A 20830-nucleotide genomic window follows, 5' to 3' on the forward strand; every position below is an offset into this window, starting at 1 on the left:
CAGGTTAAGAACTCAAACCTGCCTGGGCAGTCAGGCGTTTCTGTAGAAAATTAAGAAAACATCCAAAACTGCAGAGAGGGTTTCTCCAGAATTATTTCCCCTGCTGCTAATGAGCAGAGCGGGCTGAAGGATTTGCAGGGAAGAAAACAACCCCCCCCAAAAAAACAAACAAAACAAAACAAAACAAAAACAAACAGTGAAAGTCAGGAAATTAATACATCCTGGTAAAATGATGATTCACAGCACTTCATCTTTTGGGGGCATGGAAGCACTTAATGGACAAGCATCTCCATTCTCCATGTGATGCAGTCCTCTGCTACAGCACTCCAACTATCAGCCAGACATTTACTTTCTAAGCAGTTTGAACTCAAAAGCTCATTAGGATAACAGCAGAAAGCTTCCGCATGGTTTATGGATCCCATCCCTGCTAGGGACGCAATGTATCAGGCTCTCCCCTTGGTGTGCACAGGACAAACCCACTTTTACTAACAGATTTCCTTTTCTCCTTCTCCTGCACAGAGAATATGAGAGAAAGCAAAGGTCCCACCACCTTTCCTGAGAGCACTGGATTTAAATGAGGTGCAAAGTTTCACTATCAGCTGCTGCTCCTCAGCCAACATCATCCCTTCTGACTGACCATAACGCTCAGCTACATCGGAACATGGCATGCTAACAATAAGGCCCAAAGGGAATGACTGAGTTATGCTCTGAAACTCCTCAGCATATGGACCTAATATGCTCAACACAGCGCTTCATGCCAGAGCAAAGTGCTGCAACTTTTATCACAAACACTGCTCTGAAATGATGGGAATAGCTTCACATTGTCAGCCAGGAAGCACAGGAAATTTCACATAAATTCTGGTATCCACATTAAAATTTGAATTTGGAGACAGCAGTACAAGGAAAACATTCTCTGAAATTAACATGAATAATAGCCCCAACCACATACTATTAAAAATTAGCAACTGAAACTTCAGGTGAAGTGGAAGGGCGGCCTGTAGCAGGTTCGCTCCTGGGTTATTGCTATTACTCAGCTCGACCTGACCTGCTCCCTTTCAAAGCATGGTGTCCCCCAGGAGCTCTCCAGGACCGTCCCCCAACACATCTATCTTCACGTGAACTTGAGAGGTTTTCTGTGAGCTGGTAAACTCCTCATGAGCAAAACCAAATGTCTCTGTGGACAAGGCTTGCTTCTGAGGAAGTAAAGGGAAAAAAATTATCACATGAAGGACTTATGTGGGAAGTCCCACTACTGACTTCCCAGCAGCAGCTCCTCTCTGTCGTGCAGAGCAGCTTATCGGAGACCGGACATTTGAGGAGGTTTCTACCACTTCTACTAGCACATCCGATCCCTCAAAACCTAGGGATCTAATAGCAATAAGTCTTCTCAGGTAGAACTGCCGTGTGCACAAGCAGGAGACAGGTGTCATCCCTCGGCCGATCTTACTCTGCCCTTTCCCCCGCCGAAGCAACGGCGCTGTGCCGGCCGGGCTCCACGACTCACGGCCGGGCTCCGGGAAGCCGCTCGGCTCCGGCCCGTCCGCAAGGAGCCGACAGAGGGCGCTGGTGCCCCGGGGAGAGCGGCGGGACGGGGCAGCCTGCGGCCGCAGGAGTCCGAGCCCCGGCGGGGACCGGGGGGCGGCCGGGCCGGAGCAGCGCGGGGGGGGCGAGGAGTTTTGCTTGGCCAGGCGGAGAGCAGCCGGGTCAGGTGTGCTGACAACGCTCAGGTGGAAAGGGTGACTGCTGCGGAAACAGTGATACTGATGGGAAAGAGGGACTCAGAGAAGCAGCTCTGCTTTGGTAAAAACTACATCTATACACAAAGAAGAGCTTTGAAGGACGGCACTCCTTCAAAGGACGGCACTCCTTCAAGGAAATTGCACATAGTGTTAAAAAAAAATAAGTACACATCCAAGATATGTAGGAAAGGACAGAGAAGTGATTCTCAAAGCGCAGTGCTTTGCTGTTAGCTTACCTCCAGTCGCCATGCAGGGCAAGTGGATGCTTTAGAAGCTCGCCTCACATTCAGCAGGGCTCAGCTCCTGCCCGGCACCGGGACCTCCCGCACACACACCCGGATGGAAGCAGGGACCCCACAACAGCAGGGCCAGGGTTCTAGAAGCGTGGCTTTTGTGACAGACTGATCTCAGACTGGCTTCCACTTCATACAACTATGAAAAGCATTTCTGCTCTTCTGCTGGAACAACTACTCACAGGTTTCCTCAAACGTAACTAAAAAGCTGATTTTGTAAGTCCCGCAAGCTAAAGAGAAGCCTGGTACCCATACTGTGCTCTGGAGCCTGTTCTGAATGTAGGTCACAGAGACAGGCCTACGTCTCCCCATCAGCAAGTGCTGCACAGCAGAGCTGAGGGCTGCCAGTGGCAGCCTGCAATGGCTTTCTCGTTTTATTTTTAAACCAAGAAATATCTTTAGACTACAGCCTAAACAAAGCCTTGTGATGACCTCCAAGTGAGTCGGCCTGAAATACATGGATAACATGGTGTTCAGAGCAGAGCCAGCTTCATAACCCAGCTTCAGAAATTAGGGTTCATGAGGGCTTCTATGCCCACAACAGAAGCTCTAGAACCAAACTCACCTGCCTCCCAACCCCCTGCCCAAGACACATCGCTGCTTTAAGTCTGGATCAGGACCAGGGATTTCTGGAGAAGAACCAGAGCTATGATAGAGTTCACACATCCTGCAGGAAAAGCACGGGATGGGCATCAACAGACCTTATCTTCAGCATCTGTCCTGAAACACAATGCTGCTGCATCATCTATGTTAGCATGAGACTTCCCAAAAACAGCGTCTGCAAGAGTTGTGACCAGCTTTGAATCAGTAGATTCAAGTGCCCCAATCTTCTTTTTGGACTCCACGCTCCCAAGAGAAAACTGAAGCTCCTGGTAGCAAGCAATAGACAGCTGCACATCTGGAACTGCTCCTGAGCACCACGTGCCCTGAGGAGGGAACCTCAGAGCAGCACCAGCAGCTCCACACACCATTGACCTTTGCAGAGCATGTGCACTTACCAGCCTGTAGGGCTGCTACCGCCAGGTGGATAATGGATCATATAAAGCTCAAGAAGGCCTTCAAGGGACCAAAACATTTTCCACTTAATTTTGGCCTACAATTATCTCATCTGTTGTCAGTCTCCACAATACACACCCCTCGGATGTGAGCAGCAGAGCCACAATTATAACTCATGCCAGGACCTCAGAACGTAGCACCTTTCTTGATGGGAGCTGCCCTGACCCTGAGCTGCGGGATGGTCCAGGCACCACGGCCTTCAGCTGCACCAGAGGCTGCAGAAATGGAAGGGATTCACTCCAGGCGCCTGGGAAGGTCTCGGGGCTTGGTGACAGCAGTAAGTATCACTTGCTGCTTCTCAGCCTCAGGCCATGGGGAACCTGTGACAGCAAGGCCACAGGGCAGAATTAGAACCACTCTCATGTAAGTGGATTTATTGTTGTCTTACTAGGTCATCTGTCATTCCAGTTGTGGAAGACTCAATGGTAAAGAAGTGCTCTCAAATGCTAGACGGCCGCCAGTCCTACAGGCAACTTTTACTCCAGCTATAAACCATACTTAGCCAAGACCATATGAAATCCATCAACCTCAGCTGGTAACAGTGTTCATTATAGCAGCACAGGCTCAGCAAGATAACTGCAGAGGAAGGGAGAAGTACCAGTGAAAAAGCCACAGAGGGAATGAGCTCAGTATTTCCCAGGCATTATCAGCAGGCCTAGGCACCATCAGCAGGAATGAAAAGGAAAGTAAGATTTGCTCAGGGATGTATGCGGAAGGGAAGGCTGATGGATAAAAGGGCTGAAAGAAACAGAAAAAGCAGGAGCAGGTTGATCTGTAAAAAGAAAAGGTGCAAGAGGAAGGGCAAGAACCAGGACTATATCTGTCACTCGTCTCTCTCCGCCCACTCAGAGAGGCTTCAAAAGAGATCTGGAAAGAGAGAGGGAAAAAAAAAAACCTGACAGATATTACTGTTCCAGCCACTGAGTCATGGCAGGAAACTACTGATATTGTAAACTAGTACTATAAGGTCAGATGCTATTTGAGTTTTTACCAAGGCTCACTGTAAGGGGAACAATTATTCAGTGCTGTGGATTTGTCCCTTTTGTAATTACTGGTGTTACCGTGGAACCGTTTCATCAAGCTTTGTTAAAAAAAAAAATAAATAAATCTGCCTGTATTTGAAAACATTTCAGATGTTTTCTTCTTCCTCTTCCTACATCTTTATTTTTATTGCCACAGATGCTAAGAGGAAGACACAGAGGAAGCAGAAACAGCCTGCAGTCCTCAGGGTGCTGCGAGTGCTTGGGCTACTCCAGCTCTTACAACTGTTGTGCCACAGAAAAATTCTTCTACTATGATCTTCTTATCCTTCCATCAAATGAGTCACTGAGAGTCGCAGCCATCTACGTGGCCTTTTCAGATAGTCAACATCAGATTTGCCAGTGTAATATACATGTAATGGGTGGATTTACTTGGCACAGCCATCCTAATTCCCACAGGAACACAGCAAAGAGGTGAAATGGATGTTTTTGCTGTTGGAGGCAAGGCACACTGAACTCAAAAGGGCTCATCAGCCTCCTTTCAGCCCTTTGACAAGCACACTTATGCTCCCTGCCTTGTCCAGAACCCGCAGGCCCAGCCACATCTGTCTTTTTTATTCCTTACCAAAAGCTGAGCACTGAGGACACCACAAGATTCCCAGCTGCCAACCCCAGGCACGTGCTGGCTATCGAGGTAAATCACACAGTTGAGCTGATGAGCTGTTCTGGAAAGGTGAAGTGCCACCTAGACCCATTGCACTGAAGGAACAGCTGGAACTGGGGTTCAGAAATGACATGAGAAGAGGTGACACAGCACAGGACATAGACACTCAAGGAACTGCTAGCTGTGTCCAACTCTTTGTTAAGTTTTTATTCACTTCAGTTTTGTCCCATCACCCAGGCATGGCCACTACCCACCCGAGTAGACCCTGCCAGGAGGCTCCTGTCCCACTTCATGGGTTAAGGCATAATGGGATGATTGCACGCATCTGCTGCACTAATGCACCATGCTAGCAACTTTCCATCTCAGTCATCTTAAGCTAATTACTTCCATAAGTCCCGAGGGTCTCTCTCCAGCTTATCTGAGTCACAGCACCAAGCCTGAACCAGCCTCGGTTAAGTACAGTTCAGGAGAAGTTCACATTCTCCAGAATAACCCAGCACGAGTAACGCCTGCCAAATGAAGGGAGCGAGTCATACTAGTGAAAGACATCAGTGACCCCTGTAAGAAGTTACTTTCTTGCTCTGCTGAGAACACACAGCACAGCCAAGCTTGGCACACAAGGCAGGTGGGCAGGGCATTTAATCCAGCGGTACACTGAACAAGGGATGCAAGGCAGCTGTAGGGCTGAAAGCAATGATTGCACCTCATGCCAAACACCCAGAGTTGAACTAAGTGCCGATGAACTAGAAGTGAAGAATCTCACCACCTTTTCCTGACAGTAGCTTTAAAGGCTGCTTAGTAGCTTTTCTGCTTTAAGAAATAAAATCATTTGTGACATTATAGAAAAAAGTCAGAGGCTTCGAGCGGTGCACCACAATAACATAAAGCGCGGCAGATCTTCAAAGCATTTCTGTTAGAGATCATTATCCAAACTAAAAATAAATCTATTCCCTTCTCATCTGGGCTTACAGGTACTGACGATGAAGATGACATGATGATGGTTTCCAGCAGAGGGGCGATATTTGTCTCAGTTTCCACACCAAAAAGCAGCCACGGAAAAGAGCAAAGAATCTAATGACTCAGTATCACAGGGCGGAGACTAATTAGCAGCAGATCAGGAGCAAGCAGTGGTCTTTGGAAGAAGGTGCTTTCATAAGCGAGCAAGATCTTACTCATCTCCTGTCCTGATCAACTGCAGAGGTTTCCATGAAACAAATGCTAACTAAGGCTGCCTCACTGTCACACACAACATGATACAAATTTTGGTTTCTTTTGCTCTGTCTTTTGTTTGTTTCTTTGAAGTGCTTCTTTGGGAGCTTCCCTATGCTTTGCTTCCAGCATCCCAACCACCCTGGCAGGAGGAAGTCCCACAGTAACCCAGATCTCCCTGTACAACATGAGTGCTTATCAGTCAGTGCCTCGGTCAGCTCTCAGTTTGCTGAGGACAGATAAATTAAGAACGAGGACAGCACCATCCCTTCACTCAATGCCAATAAGCTACAGGGCCGTTCCAGCTATTGCTTCTTTCAAGACACAATACAGCACTCAGAGATTTTTGGACAGCCAGGGAACTGACAGCACCTACCTCTTCTTCAAAGACACCGCTAAAACATTTTACCTAATTAGCGACCACATTACTCCATCAGCAGGGTGAATTTCATTCCTGATGTTACAAACCTGTCACCACTCTGGGTTTATCAGAAAGGTACACTGTGACTACATTGGAAGATTATTCACATCTTACAAATGATGTAGTTGATTTGTCTAGGAATATATTGGGATATGCTGGCAAAACTAAGATTTGAATTTGGGCCTCCTGGGACTCCTGCCTGTTCTTACTGTGACTTACTGGACTGCCTCCTAGTAGAAGCTCTTCCTTCTGAAAAATATATTGCTTACTTAAGGAAGCTTAAATCCTCAAAAGCCCAAGAATTGATTTGTTTGTTTCTATCTAAAATAGAAAGCACATTTTTCAGAGACTGATGTTCACCCATTCATACAGAGAGAGGCTTCAGCAATTAGCATTTATCTTTAGCTTTGCAGAGCTGATGGAAGGCACTGGCTGTATGAGTTCTCCACTCCTCAGGGTAAAATCTAAGGTGAGGGAAGTGAGGCTCCTCCCACCATACTCTACTCCCAGCTGTCCAGAGGGTTTTCCTGCATTTTGTCCTGCCCCTGAGCAGCACCAAAACAAGACGTGCTTTTCACTTCAGGATGCTATCAATAAATTAAATATCAAGAATGCCAGCTATCACAAAGCACCTTTAGCACTCATACAAAAGCAATTTTTAGATCTGCAGCTCAGGAGTTCTTCCTGAAAGATGACTGGAAGAGGCAGGAAAAGGAACAAGCAGCACACATGCATTTGGAGAGGTGAGCAGCAAGCCTCCACAATCCTTTCACCCACACAGCCTGGAGCTGAGGGGGCCTGGTTTGGTCCCTGCTCCACTGGGGCTGCAGGACAGTCTGTCAGGATGCTCTACAAACCAAAAGAGCTGGGGCTGCCCAACAAGCCCTGACCTCCTGGCTGGTGTGGGCATGCACACATCACCACAGGGGTAGGGAGGCACTCTATCCCATGATAACCCATCTGAAGTTCACTGATTTGCAAATGCAAAATGAGAGCAGGCAAGTGCAGGACCTATAAAACATTTTGAAGGGTCTTAACAATCACCTCGTTATTTGGTGACCAGGAGTTTGACAAGCAAAGGCGATAGATGCCACCCACTCAGTGGCACAGAGGTCTGAACCATGCCATCCGTGTGACACAATGATGAGGCCCTCCGGCTCTCTCCTGCCTCACCGGCCTGTCATTAGAGCATTTCCTCAAGGCAGCAGGAACACTGGCATCCTGTAAATCCTTCTCTCCTAGGCAACAAGCTGACTGACTCTAGTTCCTTCATTTCTTTGTTTTATTCATTCATTCTTGACTGTACGACTGGTAGCTCTGTCCACGAGGTTTTCTGAAACAGCCAAAGTGATCTAGGAACTTGAATCGGCATGTCAGCCTAAGCTGACGGCAGCCTCCCTGCAGCTTTTTGTCAAAGCCCATCAGACTATGAAAGACACAAACAGCACTTACCCTAACACAGCATGGTTTGGGTGACCCTCAGGAGCACTCACACGAGCTAAGAAGGTCTGCAGCAGTTGGTGGTGGGATGGGATGAGTGATGAGCGGGGATAGACAATTTATCTTGAAAATACCATCCACAGTGAATCAAACTTAATGCCTGGGCATTCATGGGAGCAGGCCCTCAGTTTCATACACCTTCACCGCCCATGAGGGCACATCAGCATTGAGCAGCAGCACAAGCAGGAGGCAGCAGTCACACACATAGGACTTGCCCTACCACGCACCCCTCACCTCTCCAGGCAGGCCTGGCAGAACTGCACACACTGAGCACAGCGATGTCTGAACGTTGCCCTCACTGGTGCCTCAGCCTGCCATCTGGGCATGGAATCTGCCTGCTAACTCTCAAACATCACCTCCAGCGGAGGAGAACTTCCCCACAATCACAGATTACTTTCCTTGTGAACCATGGCTACATAAGTTCCTATGGAGAAAAATACTACAGTGCTGAGAAAGTACCGTAACACACACAAAAAAGACGCTTTATGTGTTTCATCATCAGAAACAACAAGAGACATGACACAGGAACCCAAGCAGCTTTCATGTGTCTCACAGCGACCTCCTTCAGCCCACCACAGCCTACCACATGGCAACCCACACACCTCCAGGCTCCTCACCAGCCTTATGCGTGACAGCTTCAGCAGCCTTGAATCTACACATATAACTCTCATATATTACCTTCAATTATGTACAAAAAGACTAATTCATTATACTGCTTTAACTAAGGTTTTTTCCTATCTGCTGGCAAGATCTGCTTTTCCCTTACATGTGAGGAAGTTTTCCCAAGTGGTATCAAGGGAAAAAAAATATTTCTCCAGAGCTCCAAATTACTGAGCTTGCAATGACTGATGCAGTAGTTAGAGTGTAACTAAGAGGACTGAGCTGTGCCTGCTTTGGGGGATGCACGAGGAGTCCTTGCAAGGTGTCAGCAGATGGTTGTGCCCTGCAGGTATTTCACCTGTGGGAAACAGCTGGCAGAAATGTAGGGCAAGGGGCAGCTGCCTGAACAAATCACCTGATACTGGAATAGGCTCCCCAGGGAGGTAGTTGAGTCGCCATCTCTGGATGTGTTTAAGAGCCATTTGGATGTGATGCTCAGGGATATGATTTAGCGGAGGGTTGTTAGAGTTAGGGTACTATGGTTAGGCTGTGGTTGGACTTGATGGTCTTCAAGGTCTTTTCCAACGTGGATGATTCTATGATTCTATGACACAATTTAACCACCCAAGGGCACCTGCAGCATCTGCCTGGACTCATACCGGCAAAGGACAAAGGACATTTGCAAGACCACTGCTCTTCTGCAGCACCAGCCGGAGCTCAGGCACCTCAAACAGCACCGTCTCACTGCGTTTCCATGCCTGAATCACTCAATGGAAACTGGGCTAAAAGCAATTGGAAAAGCTGGCAACTGCAAGGACTCAACTTACAGCTCTCCTATCTGCAGTGTTACAATCGCACATTAAGGTCTGACATGTGAACATCATATCTGACAGTTACCAAGAAGACACTAAAATAAGGGGTAACAACACACCCTCTCTGCTCTGTTTACAAAGTCATGATCATATGAGACACCAGTCAACCACATCAGGAGACTAAAACTAAACCACAATAGGATATGTTGATAAATATTTATTTCAAAACACCGTGGCCTTTTGCATGACTAATGTTAACATGATTTCAGACTGAGAAGAAAACAACCAACATTGAGTGCAAGATAACCCTACTGGGAGGAGTGAAACAGGTATCTACCAACCTCAGCTTTTTATTCTGTGACTTAGAACCATGGCTGAGTCTCTCAGTCAGTGCTATTGTTGCCTTTAATACACTAGTCACTACTGCTGCAGGATAACTATAATGCTTACAGGTATCATCTACTGCAGCCATTTGCAAACAGTGGGATTCATCTTCTCAGGACAGCGTGGGCTGGTCTCATGCACCAAACAGAGCCCGTATCATCCAGGCACTAGAAAGTTTTAAGAGAACTGTGTTCCAAGTTAGGTGATTATCAAGCCATTCTCATGACAGTATCTGCTACTGAACAGCTGTTAGTCAGTCCTCCTCCCGCCAGCAAGGAGAAGTTACTGCAAGGATGGAATTCTTAAAGAAAAGAAAAAAAAAAAGCCCCCAAAGCCCTGATGCAGATTGCAGCCTTTAGTGGCCCGTACCATGCTTGTCACAGGGTAAGGAGAGGGAATCAGCCTACCACAGCATGTTGCAATCGCCACGGAAATGTCTTGCTCTTCTTGCTTCCTCTCCACCCTTGTTTGGAGAGTTAAGGTAAGGTGGGAAAACAGCTGCAGCACTTAGGGCATCCTGCCTGGACACCCAGCACTACAGAAGCAATGTTCCTGCAGTTTGCTCTGTGGCTCTGTTGTTCTTTAGCTGCTCTAAGGTTTTCTATAAACATTATGAGTTTAGTGAAAGAAAATTCATCAAAGATCATGAATTGTTCCTGTAGTAGTATAGGATCAACACAATGATGGCTATATGGCTAAGGATCTACCTGAGGCAAATGGTTCTGAACTGAAGGAATTTGGAGATGCGACTTGACTTGGGGAGAAGAAGGTGCATCCAACATTCACTGCTCTCCAGAAGACCACAGCACAACTGTTCTGACACTTCTCTCTGCACAATACAAGCTCCAAGTATAAGAGCTTACCGTCCACGTGAGTTTAACAGACTGGAAGGGCCACAGGAAGAAATACAAAAGCCCCAGGAGGGCTGGAGTTTGCATTTGGCTCCATACACAGAAAAGTGTATTTCTAGTGAAAAATATATACACAGCCCAGCACTGCGTGCATTGCTCACATACTATGGGAAAGCATTGTAAGCAATTCAGTGCAGTGAGAAAGTCATCTTACGAATGTTGCAAAACCCATGAAGTGATAATTTACATTCAATTCCCAAATACATGAAATGCACATAAAAATGAGACCTCCCACCAAGATAGCAGAAAGGTCAAACTAAATGAGGGGAAGAGAACAGGCACAGACACTCGTGTAGTTATTGCCCGAGAGCTGCCACAAGCAGACATTGCAGAGATACCCCCACATCAGGACTTTGCCCCATTCATAAATAAATTTCTCTTTGTTTGACAAAAGCAGACTCTTTGGAAAGACCCAGACAGGCAGCGAGCACCAGGACTGCGTGATACTCCTCGTGTTCCCTGATGATCAAAAGCCAGCAGAACATTTCCCTTACACAAGGTGCACGACAGAAGTGAGCATGTTTAGCAAGGCAAATTCAATATAGCCTTCCTGAACCTCTAGAAAGTCTTAGAAAACAGCTCCAAAAAGCACGTAGAATATGCTTCATCTTAAAAGAAAGGCTTCCCCTGAAAACCAGCTATGATAGTTTGAACATGAACACTGACAACTATATCCACTTTCAGCCCTGGAACAGATTTGTACTCAGAGCTCTCAGACAACGCAAAGGCTGAAGGAAGATCACCATCACCCCAGAACAGAAAACAGCGGGTAATAGTTACACAAGCTCCTTGTATAACTGACTCTGGACTTAAAGTCTCATTTTCCCAAAAACACAGGAGAAATGAAGACACACTGGAATCCTGACTCCAGAATCTTACAACCGCAATCCATCTCCAGTACTTTCCAGGGTGGCAGATGTGCCTAATCCCATCCACCACATCTGCAAGTCCCATTTCACCACACTGCCAAAACAAAGTCAGTTCCCTCCAGTGAACCTGCTGAACCCTTAGACAACGAAAAAGATTATACTAGAACACAGCACAGAACTCAAAGTACCATCAAGCGGTTAACACAAGCAGAAAGCTTCTGCTCAGCTTCATGCTTTCCACATCATCATCAATGTAAGGCTTAATCTCTGAGCCTACCTGTAGCAGCCAGACAGCCAGGAGTTTGCCGTGGATTCAGTAATCCAGATGTTTCCACCACATGGGTAGCCAGTCTGAGTGCTGTTAACTTCTTTCTGGAAGCAAAGGAAAAAAACAGAAAGATGACTCATAAGCATTTACTGAACACAAATTTACACATTTTCATTAATAACTAGAGGAAGGGAGCAGAAAAAGGGGAAACTCAAATCATTTTAATGATCCTCAAGCCCATATCTTCACATGAGCAAGGGCAGCATAGATACCATACCAACAGCCTGTGGTCAGACCAAAGTCAATAGAGGGACTATATCATAGAAAGGCCTGGGTTGAAAGGACCACAACGATCATCCAGTTCCAACCCCCTGCTATGTGCAGGGTCACCAACCAACAGACCAGGCTGCCCAGAGCCACATCCAGCCTGGCCTTGAATGCCTGCAGGGATGGGGCATCCACAGCCTCCTTGGGCAACCTGTTCCAGTGCATCACCACCTTCTGTGTGAAAAACTTCCTCCTAATACCTAACCTAAACCTCTGCTGTCTCAGATTAAGACCACCCCCCTCCCCTTGTACTATCACTATCCACCCTCTTAAACAGCTGTTTCCCCTCCTATTTATATGCTCCCTTCAGGTACTGGAAGGCCACAACAAGGTCTCCCCATAGCCTTCTCTTCTCCAAGTTAAACAAGCCTAGTTCCCTCAACCTTTCCTCACAAGAGAGGTGCTCCAGCCCTATGATCATCTTAGTGGCCCTCCTCTGGACTCACTCTAAAAGCTTCGCATCCTTCCTGTGCTGGAGGCCCCAAGCCTGGATGCAGTACTGTACATAGGGCCTCACAAGTGCTGTGTAGAGGGGTAAAATCACCTCCATCTCCCTGCTGGCCACCCCTTTTTTAATGCAGTTCAGAACACAGTGAGCCATCCACACTGCTGGCTCATGTCCAGCTTCTCGTCCACCAGGACCACCAAGTCCTTCTCCAAAGGGCTGCTCTCAAGGAGATCTTCCCCCATTTTGCATAAATACCTGGGATTGCCTGAACCCAAGTGCAGCACCCTGCACTTGGCCTTATTGAACCTCATTAGGTTCTCATAGGCCCACTTATCCAGCCTATCCAGGTCCCTCTGGATGGCTTCCCTTCCTTCCAATGTACTGACTGCACCACTCAGGTTGGTGTCATCTGCAAACCTGCTGAGGGTGCACTCAGATGCTGACAAGCACCAGTTCCAAGACCAACCCTTGAGGGGCACCGCTTGTGACCGGCCTCCACCCAGATATCTGTATGTCCACACATGCAAAATCTCAAGGAAACATACTGTTGGTGCAAAATGTTTTGCTGCTGATACTCAACATGCCATGGAAAACACCTGATCTAATTCTGACTTAGCTATGCCAATAGGCCTTTACTATCAGCTCAGTAGGACATACAAAACAAAACTCCCATAATTTAGTGAGGATCAAAACATACTCCAGATTTTTTTTCACAGCTTGCATTATGAAGAAGCAGCCCTGGAGCAGATGTTCTAAGTAGTACGTGTTGTTAGGTTTAACTTTCAGACTCCCATGTGCTAAAAGCAGCACCTGATCCACTCCAGCTCCTGCACAGATGCTGCGCACACAGCTGAGGCTGAGCTGCAGGAGGCCCAGCAGCTGCTGCTGGCTCAGGCAAAAATGGCTCAGAGAAGCAGGAACAGGTATTTGATAGCCAAAACTATTGAGGATGAAATACGTTCCAGCCTCTTGGTGAGGCCAGCCACCACCTTCCTCCTCTCTGTATCTTAGTGGCTACTAAGGTCACATAGCACTAAGCAGGCAGAGAAGAGCACAAGGGACAACCAGAAGTTGCATTATTCCTTCCCAGACTCATGAGAAGGAAATGTTTTTGAGTATCCCACTAAAATGAATGCCAAAACTGTTCCTAACCCTTGCTTAAGCTTTTATTCAGGGTATTGGATAGATGGCTGCTGTCAATAGGAAACACTGACCAGTATTTAGGCTACCTAAATAGAGTCCCAAGTGCTTGTGTGTATTTTAGTCACATAAAGCAGCTCTCTGGTCAATAATACTCTCCTTGGACTGAAAAGTCATGTCCTTTGGTGCAATCTCGTAGCCAAAACTGCCATAGTAACAAAGGTCCAGGCATCTCCTTTCCTAGGTGTGGGTGGTTTCAACTCCTAAAGTGGCTATAAGAAGCTTAGGAGGATGAGCAATATCTGAAGTGTGGAGGCAGTGAGAAATGACCTGCATTATTATGAGCTTTCTATTTAATAATTTATAAATAAATATCAGCTTTCCCCAAACTGTCCCTCAGTCCAGCAATTATATGTTGGCTGATTTCTTGTTAGTGCTGTTCTTTTCTAATAACAAACTGTTCCCAGAGCCTCACATACAGAGAGTCAGACAATCAAAGCACTGTGTGTGATTTTCCAGTTAATTCATTCAGTAAGCTGCAATTAAAACAATACAATTCAAAGCCTTGTGTGTTCCCCTGCAAAAATACGAAACTTTAGTTGTTACTATTAATATATACAACCTACAAGAAAGAGTCAACAGAGCCCCTTTATCTTCCTGCTGTATTAATTTTTTATCCCTTTCTGTAGATGTCCAAGCAGTCATTAATATTTCTTTCAGTCACTGTTCTTTAAAAGACACACACTTTTCATTCAGTTGCACAGAAAAAAGGAATTCAGTGGGCCAGATTCGCTCTGTGGTCAGATCCATTCACCACAGCTGCCTTGGGAGGAATCTAGGTGAAGGGGTACCGTCAAGAGGAAAACTGAATGTAGAAGGGAAGAGGTCATCATTTTTGCAGGTACCAATCCAAGTTTTGCTCAGATTTCACCCAGATGTTTCACATAGATTTTTCTGGGAAAGCACTGTTTTAACAAACACTGATTCCTGCTCATGCATTTAAGACAAGTAGCATAAGTTTTAGCACCAATATAGAGCCATTTCTGTTTTACGAAGCTTCACAAATTAAACTTGATGGCAATCTAATTCATATTACACCACTTTCAGAGGTGCAAAGGGAACAGAAGCTATATCCTGTCCCATGCTACAGCGTTCAGGTATTCTAATATAGTATCTGTGGCTGTCTCCCACACTATCAAGCTCCTTAAATACTGGACACATTTCCATCAACCAAGAGACTGCAGTAACATCTCTACAGTCTGAGTCTGCACGATGTTTCCAGAGCTTCTACAAGCAAGGTGCATAACAACAGTGTCCTGAATAGAAGGCCATACTTCTGACACGCTATTATTTGGTACCTTCATTCAGTGTTTAAGCTCTAATTTTTGACAGAGGTTTTCATTCAACCTGCTTCTGCAACAGAATGGCAAGCCACCAATTTTAATCTATGATTTGAATTATTATGAGCATTTAATTTAAGCTCGGTTACTCAAGATACATATTCTGCCTTCAGTAAGATGGTATGAAATTCATTCAAATGCTTACTGAATTGTGTGAAGTTGTAGGGGAAGAATATGTTCTGAGAGTTTGTGAATACAGCCCCCCAGGAAAAAGTAACACCAAAATGTGTGTCAGAACAGACTGTTGAAGTCTGATCCAAAAAGAATTCAGTTTACTCAGTACTCACCTTTATTCCCTCGTTCCAGTACTCAATGGCATCAAAAATGGGATCGCAAAGCAAAGAACCAAAACCAGCATTTCTTTTCCAGAAAGGCGAAAATATGTCACACCCAGTTCCTATTACAGAAATACTTTACAGTATTTTCTTTCTTTCCAGTTAATGTAGTTCTACAAAGACGTTATTTGGTGACGGATGACAAGGAAGTGATTCAGTGAGCAAGATACCTATTCCAAAGATCTCCTGATTAAAAGAAAGGCTAATATCTTACTCCTGACATGACCGCAGGCTTGAGGAACCTTGCAGTCTGCATATGGTTTGAGTGAAGGAAGCCCATTTGAAAGACTTCATCTCTAACTGTTGATGAACGTTTCCAGCATCAGTTTAACAGCAACAATAATAAAAAAAAATAATTCTCTGCTTGGAAGAGGTTTTTTGTTTTTTCCCAAATGTGTTCTCTTAGCTTGGATTGCTGTAACAGAGATAGCGCTAGGCAGATAGCAACTGTATGTGTTCTATAATAAGTACATGTTTCATAAGGCATTTCAAGGCAAATAGATTACTAACACATTTTAAAAGTTAAACTGTGTACACCAAGGGTCACATTATTGCAGCGAGCTATATACAGCAAGGCACTGTCCATGAAATCAAAGAGATATTTCATATCACATTAATACACTGACATTATTGCCTGATCTATAAATACTGATAATATTTTCATTATCATCTACATTTAACCTTCTTTATCCTTTCAAGTGCCCCTATATCCAGTGTGTGAAAACATGTGATATAGTTCCACAGAGTAAGTCCAGAAATCACATCAAGGAAGTTCTTTATTGGTTTCTCTCAATGACTTTCAGATTAAATCTGCTCATTTTATAAATGCAGCAAAGGTTTTTGTTAAGTGTCTAGTCTAAAAACACATGGTTAAAGTTAGTAGGCTTTTTCGACCCAGCAACAAAGGACCCTGCAACTAGAATGAAGTTAATAAGAGTGCTGATGGCACACATGATAGAAGAAGAAAAAAAAAACACAACAAAACCACCAAAAAACCCAAAACCAACAGTGCCTCACTCCTTAGTATCAGAAAAAGTAAATCAGAAAATCATACTTTAGAACTGAAAGAAAATCATGGAGTAAAAGGAACAGGTTTGTATGTAAAACTATCAACCTTTCACCTAATCACCTTTCAGGCATTTGCTTCATTACACTCCCAAGTATCACTGCAAAAGTGAGTATAAATACCAGAAGGCCAAGGTAAGAAACAGGCAGACTTTGTAAATCTGTTCACAGCAGTGTTCCAGATTGGTGCTAAAATAAGAGTTATGAGCTACATTCATTTTGAGTAAATGTAAGTATATCTATACTCAGCTCAGGCCTTCTTTAGTCATCATCTATTTGGGAAGAATGGAAGGAATTACTGCTTCTCTAGAATTCATTTTTCTGTTACAGAGTGTGAAAGTGAAGAACTCTGGCCTTTCTCTAGTTCAAGTCAAGGAGAGTTGCACGTACGAATGAGGTCTGTTCAGCCTCATGACCACACTTACCTACACTGCAAGCTCCCAGGTCAAAATCAGTTGACTGAGCCTCCAGAACAAGAATGGTTTCACAATAATGGTTTCACATCTACCCAACAGATGTCAGTGGCACTAACTTAACATCTCACCTTGTAACAAAAGCTTACTTCCTTAAAGTTTTCTAGAAGATGTGATTTATACCAGTCACACCAGGAGAGTAACAGAAACTTACAGTGACCTTCCAGTCTCATGCAGCTTGAATCATCTGTTATGAGTGGATAAGCATTCTCCTGGTCTTCTAGATCAGGGAAAGGAAGAACAGCAAAAGAAACCTTGGAGTACTCTAGAACCTCAGCATAGAATCATAGAATGGTTTGGGTTGGAAGAGGCCTAAAAGATCATCTATTTCCAACCCCCTACCATAGGCCTTCCAGTAGACCAGGTTGCCCAAAGCTCCACCCAACCTGGCCTTGAATATTTCCAGGGATGGGATATCCATAATTTCTCTGGGTAACCTGTTTCAGTACCTCACCACCAACAATAAAGAATTTCTTCTTTATATCTAATCTAAATATACCTACTTTTAGTTTAAAATCTTTATCTCTCATCCTATCACTGCATGCCCTTGTCGAAAGTCTATCTCAACCTTTCTCATAAGCCTCCTTTAAGAAAAGCTGCAGTAAGGTTTCCCTGGGAGCCTTCTCTTCTCCAGGCTGAACTGCTCTCTCAGGCGTTCTTCACAGGAGAGGCTTTCCAACCTTCTGATCATTTTTAGGGCCCTCCTCTGGACCCCATATATAAGGCCTTTGTGTTTCTTGTGATGGCGGTCTGAGAGCTGAATGTGGTACTGCAGGTGGGTTCTCATGAGGAACAGAGGAAGAGAAAGCATCTCCATCTAGGCTCCCATTCAAGTATTTCTGCCCTTGGTTATTGACACTAAACAAGCTCCTGGATGCACTGAATAGTAACACATTATCAGCAGCTAATGAAATTCAACTAAGCTAGACAGTATTGCTATATTGGATAAAATAGATTCCTCCCTCAAACAGCAAAGACAAAGGCATACAAAACAGCAGTGACACAGACCTTGAGCTAGGAACGCAAATTGGCAGGAGTGTGTAAATTCTGTGGTTTGGTTCTGGAAGTTGTGGCTTCAGCCCCAGGTCCCAATTCCCTACCACAAACCACCAGAGACTGCTCAGAGTAAATACAAGGCCAACTTCTCTTCAGCAAGGTTCCATCACATTCAAATATTATCATGCTAAGGGGCTTCTAGCTTAAGCATCCTTCCATAGGCATTGCTATTGAACACAAGCAATAGGTAGGCATGAACTGGCTGGAGCAAGAGCTGGCTGAGACCCCTTCAGCTTGACAACCAGGGAAAATGTCTCAACTGCCTCTCTTCTTTCTGAACACTGGGAATAAGGCAAACCTGCATGGGCACGAGTGGTCAAAGCTGCCCAGAGTGTTGACACTGGAGCTAGGCAGATGAAAGTCACACGTGGGGCAGCCCCTGCTTTGCATTTTGGTGCAGATGTACACAGAGAAAGGAGCGGAGGCAGAGCTGAGACAGTGGGAAACTTGGCGAGAAGGAGGGCGTCTGTTACTTGAAATCACTCTAAAGCACATTACAAATCTGTTAAATCATTGTGGGTTACCCTGTATTTCAGAGTAAATTAGTAACTTTTCAGAGGGAGTGAAGAAACTACCACTCTACTTTTAAATAATGAAAATGCTAAAAAACCTACACTTAACAGCTCTAAAACTGCAGCAAGTCACCCACCAACACCCACTCCTCTTGTCAGCAGACTTTTTTCAGCTTTGCCTATTATTTGTGTGAAGTGAGAGATGTTTAATGTTTGCTGCCCTTATCTGCTCAACTTTAAGGTCCCTCAAATGTTACAATATGTGCCTGGGCTGCTGACCTCTTTCCCCAGCACGCTTTGATCAAAGCAAGTAACAAACAGAGTTTCCAGAATCATTTGGATTCACTGGCTCTGAGTGCATAGCTGTAAAAAATCTGCTTTAAGATTAACATCCAATTTTATTCATGCCTGAGGCTTCACCATAGCATCTATTTTTGTAAGATTAACAGCAAGATCCCAGTTCTCCAGAAATGTAAAGAGTAACAGCCAGTTGTAAAAGAAATCTGATATTTCCTAAGTTGGCCTGCTCACATCCAGGAAGGCATATTTTCCTAGACCTTCCAATGACGGGTTCTACTTGCATTTTTGCACCCACAACATGCAGTGTGTGTTTTAATCCTTCTGCCTGCTATTTGCTGAAATGCATTTCTGATGAAATTGTGAGTGCCAAAAAGCACTAGCGCAAATCTCACATGTACAAAGTATCCCCCGAAAGACAGCTTTTACTCTGGAGGAGTTAAGAAACAGTCATCTTCCTGTACCTCGCACAGAAGCATTTTGGATCATCTAACTTGAAAATGCAAGTACATAAAAGGAGCACTTAATATTCCAGCTAATCCATTTTAAATTAATATACATGCAAACATTTCTTTTTAACATGGAAATCCGGGGACAAATTGGGGGCCATTTTTAACTTTAACAGCAGAAGAAAAGTTGCTTTAAATAGTACCTTTGGTATCTGTCAATTAGAGCTATTGCACTGCTGTCAACTTGTGCTCCTTTAGTTCCAGCTTTGCTCCATCCTACACAGATCCGTACAAATCAGTTGTCTCTTCCAAACATGCACTAACCACTGGAAAGTGAAATTAATAAAGTGTGAGAAAAGCTGACTCATAAAGCTGACACTCCTGTGCCCAACAACGCTGGGTTTCTCCCTCCAGCTAGCTGTTTGAGATAGACAGGCAAAGTGGTAAGAGATTATCAAATCACAACTGTCACTCCTGACAAAATGCATCTGAATGCTGGAAGGAATTTTAGGTTTTAAGCTAAAGCACCATCCCAAAGAGTTCCTCAGAGCCTGTCAATATCTGTACCTTGGATGGAAAGCTACCACTGAGCGCAGTGCGTCCAACATATAGAACCTGCCACGAAATGAAGTTCTTCGTAAGAAAGCTCATCTCAGTCTTGGTTGGTAACAATAACAAGGAGACAAGATGAGACCATCAGTCTCAATTGTGAAGACAATGTTTTCCTCCCATATTATTCTATCTGTCATGTTCCCTTCAGGTTCCAAAGGAATCCCTGTCTCATACATCATTATTTCCCACAAAGCTTGAAAGCCTTCAGGGGGGGTTTCTTCCTGCCCACTGTACCAGCCTTGATGCCTGACTACCTTCAGAACAGTGACAGAGGCTTCTACCAGCAATAAAGGGGAACATCTGCATACCAATTAAACTGCTGAGCTCTGAAGAGTTAAAAAAAAAAAAAAAAAAAGGAAAGAAAAAAAGGAGAAAAAAGCCTTGAAAGTAAATCTGAGCCAAGTTCTAATTAATGCCCTCGGCCCCGATTCACCACAGCACTTAGGCATGTAGTTAACTTTAAGCACGTATTAAGTTCCATTGAAGTCAAAAGACAGCATCGAAGAGGCAAACTACATTAGCACAATTTAATACTCTTTGGGCTAATTAATCAGCCATAAAAATTAACTGTGAGAGTGGTATTCCTTATTTTCCTTGCTGCGATACTTACAGATAAAAATGCTTGGATGTGGTTGGAATAAGCAAAAAGCAATACCTTGTTTAGCTGTCTTGGGCTGCTAAGTCCTACAGTTGTAAAGACCGGTCCCAAAGAGCAGCTAAAGGAGCTGAGCTCTCTGCACATTACAGTCTTGCAGTCTAATGTAGGTATTGTCTACCTGGCAGAGGCACACAGGCACTAAAGACACAGTTCTTGTCCTGAGGAGCAGTAATCTTAAATGAAAGGAATTGGCAACAGATCAGCAAACCCATCAGGCAATGGATGGCACTTCAGAGACAGATTTATTTTTCTCTATAAAGAAGTGTTTATTCACTGCTGTGCATCAATGTTATTTGTGATCTGAGGTGGCAAGGAAGGGAGGCAAGCAGGGATGGGTAAACCAGGGAAGCAA

The 20830-nt window shown here is 44.7% G+C and overlaps 1 protein-coding gene and 1 long non-coding RNA gene across 7 annotated transcripts in view; one reads left to right on the plus strand and one right to left on the minus strand.

The window, feature by feature from the left end:
* RTKN2 (rhotekin 2) overlaps window positions 1-20830 on the minus strand; it is a 179543-nt gene that overhangs the window by 106703 nt on the left and 52010 nt on the right. For all 6 annotated transcript variants that reach the window (XM_015866254.2, XM_032445583.1, XM_032445582.1 and 3 more), the window contains one exon: window positions 11716-11810. The gene's annotated coding sequence lies outside the window, so the exon portion shown is untranslated. The remainder of the gene's footprint in view (window positions 1-11715; window positions 11811-20830) is intronic.
* Window positions 1975-4215, plus strand: LOC116653628. The gene is made up of 2 exons (XR_004307826.1): window positions 1975-3365; window positions 3480-4215. It is a non-coding gene; the product is annotated as an uncharacterized LOC116653628 (long non-coding RNA).

This window comes from Coturnix japonica, chromosome 6 (assembly GCF_001577835.2).
Source record: "Coturnix japonica isolate 7356 chromosome 6, Coturnix japonica 2.1, whole genome shotgun sequence".
In the NCBI taxonomy this organism is placed as follows: Eukaryota; Metazoa; Chordata; class Aves; order Galliformes; family Phasianidae; genus Coturnix; species Coturnix japonica.